General features: G+C 43.6%; 1 protein-coding gene across 14 annotated transcripts in view; it reads left to right on the top strand.

Moving 5' to 3' along the window:
- Positions 1–2,786, top strand: part of EPB41L2 (erythrocyte membrane protein band 4.1 like 2) — a 219,020-nt gene that overhangs the window by 908 nt on the left and 215,326 nt on the right. The window lies entirely within an intron of this gene.

Raw genomic sequence — 2,786 nt, 5'->3', positions numbered from 1 at the left:
CGCGTTGCGGTCCCGCGGGACGCCGACTGCTCGGGCCGCTGCGCAGAGGGGCGCACGCTCGCGCTCCGGTCCTTACAATTCCCGCACGCAGACGGTCTCTGCACGGATAGCTTGTTCGCCTCCGCCAGAGCTCGGGGTAGAGGGCTGGGAGCAGTTTTAGGTGAGCTGCTGAGGGAAAGACGAGAAGAACCGAACCGAACGAGGCACTGCCCCCAGCAGCTGGCTTGTCTGCGCGGGGGAGGGAAGGGGGACCGTGTCGGTCTACACTTCTCAGGATCGCTCACCTCCCCCGAGGTCAAGGTTTTTGGGAGAGATTAGAAGTGCTCTCGCCTACAGTCTATTATTTTTAGGAGTGGTCTCTTGGGGGACCCTAGGATCCCTTAAATTGAATTCCTCGTCATCACAACCGCTGCTCCTGTTTTTAAGAGGGAGGGTAGATGGAATCCTCGAGGAGCAGAGGATATATTTTTTTGAATCACATCTTTCCCTCAGTTTCTTGAACTTCTTACCTCCGAAATGGTGTCTTTGGGGTGTAATCGTGCCAGGAGTCTGGTTCTTGTTACTCCTATTTAAGCTTAAAAAAAAAAAACAATTCTTACAGTTTTCCCTTTATTCTTCCATGTTCTTCAGTTCCCTCTTTATACCACCCCCTCCCCGCCACCTTTTTTCTACTCTCATCCCGGAGTGCATAATGTCTGTATCCCCTAACAGTAACATTAGCATCTTAGCCTGCGCTCTATCACATTTCGCCTTGGGTTTAGCACTTGAGGGAAACCGAGTCAATTTTCTGGCGCGCAGAAGCTGAGATGCGGGATTCTCAGGTTTCGAATAGGTTTTACTGGGTAAACGAATAGCACTTAATGCTGCGAGAAATCACTGGGTTGCTGTTGGAGCCTCTGATGGGGCTGCATTGCAACGCAATCTTGGATTATGATAAGGGCCACTGACTACGTGCATCAGGCTGACCGAGTTGTTAAAGAGCTAGGCTGTGTCACCCGGCAGAGCTCGAGTGATCAGTTCAGTAATTCAATTTGAGAACCACCCTCAAACCTCAGATATCTACTCTTTAGAGGTTATGGGAGAACTGTACAAGTGGTAATGACTTGGCACAATGGTGGGGATTTAGGGCTCATTTAATCCTATCCTGTCTTCCTCACTTCTTGGGCAGGATTCCCACTGAAGTCAGTAGTGGTCTTGTGTGCACAAGGGCGCTGAGAACAAGAGGCTGCTCATTTAGAGTAATGGGAGGGGACAGTTTCTTTGCTTCTGAAACCCCCTTCTTTAAGAAAGACATAGTCATAACAGGTCTTAATCTTTTACCTCCAGTCCCAAGTAGAGCAATGTGTGCAAAGACCTCCCAGGGAAAATAGGTGGGTGAGTTGAGCCTCCAGCTTCAAAATCTTGGTATCGAAACAGGATGGGGATTGCTTAAAAGGATTAAAAGTGACAATTAAAGTTAGAATTTAAGTGAAATTATTACTAACTTGCGTAAAAAATTTAAACTGCTATTGTCAGCTGGGTGTGTAGTATCACATTGGGTATGTATACAACTGGGTATGTACATTAAAGTCAGAAATTCAATTCCAGGTAGAAAGAAGCAAATTTGCCGGTTTAGGGGATGCATCCGAAGAGAGGCCCACCAAAAAAATAACTGTGCAAATGTAAACCAAGAAAATTCAGATGGCTCTCACTGTATCTGGAGAAGAAGCTTTTACTACAGTTAGTGTATATGCAGGTGTTAGTGACTCTGCGCATTAGATTTGTGAGCCCCCAGCGGATTCCAGTTTAGCTTTGCTCTGATCGGAGTTGGTGAGCTTGCTGAGTCCTTTGCTTCTTAACATAACGTTCCTGTGGTCTACCCATTCCAAATCACCAGTTCTAAAGGATCGAGTTTGGGAGACCTAGCCCATCACCAGATTTTAAAAATAGACTTTTAAAAATCATAAGGATGTCCATGTGTACTACCCAACCCTTTGCTTTCAACTAAAAATACTTGCAAAGATGACAAAGCAGTCCTCAACCAAAATATTTATTGGTAGAATTACTCTGTAATTAGTAATATTGTATAGTTATGTTTAACATCAGGTTTAGCTCTGAATCACCACTCTCAAGTTACCGTGGCCAGAGAACTACAAGGGTTTTTATCTTTGCCATTTTATTTCGGAATGTGAGGTTTATATTTTATAAAGTAGAATGCTAAATATTTTTAAAGATTTGACTTTGTTTCTGTTTCCACAGGAAAGTATGGGCCTTTTTCTTTGTTTTTTTGAACCAGAGTAGTGTTTTTGAAAGCTGTGTGTGGACTTTTTAGAAAAGTATGCCTTGCTAATATTTTTATAAGGCAATATAGTAATTTTTAGGGATCGATATTGCCGAGAGTCAAATTTACATTTGTAAAATCTGTATTTTTACTTGGAGAAAACAAAGGAAATGTGCCTAAGTCCCCTGCCCCACCTTTATTTAGAAACATTTCCAGTGGCCTTGTTTGTTTTTTCAGATTCAGAATTACTGTACCTAACCACTGGGTACCCTTACAGATTTAAAAGCTGTAAGTCAATGTTTATGCTGGCATCAGTAGTCTAGCAAATACTAGCCAAACCCTAATTTACTGCCCTTTTATAGAATCTTGGAATTTCAGGGCTGGCCCTTCAGGAGTCCGCAAATCCACTTTCAGACCTTGTCCTTTTCCCCCAACACACAAACATTTCCAGACTCTTTGGAAGGCCTGAGTTAATAGAAGATTTGTATATGAATCCCGCACAGATTCCAGACAGAGCATCCTTTGG

This window comes from Suricata suricatta, chromosome 7 (assembly GCF_006229205.1).
Source record: "Suricata suricatta isolate VVHF042 chromosome 7, meerkat_22Aug2017_6uvM2_HiC, whole genome shotgun sequence".
NCBI classification, from domain to species: Eukaryota; Metazoa; Chordata; class Mammalia; order Carnivora; family Herpestidae; genus Suricata; species Suricata suricatta.
This window is presented reverse-complemented; position numbering and strand designations above follow the sequence as displayed.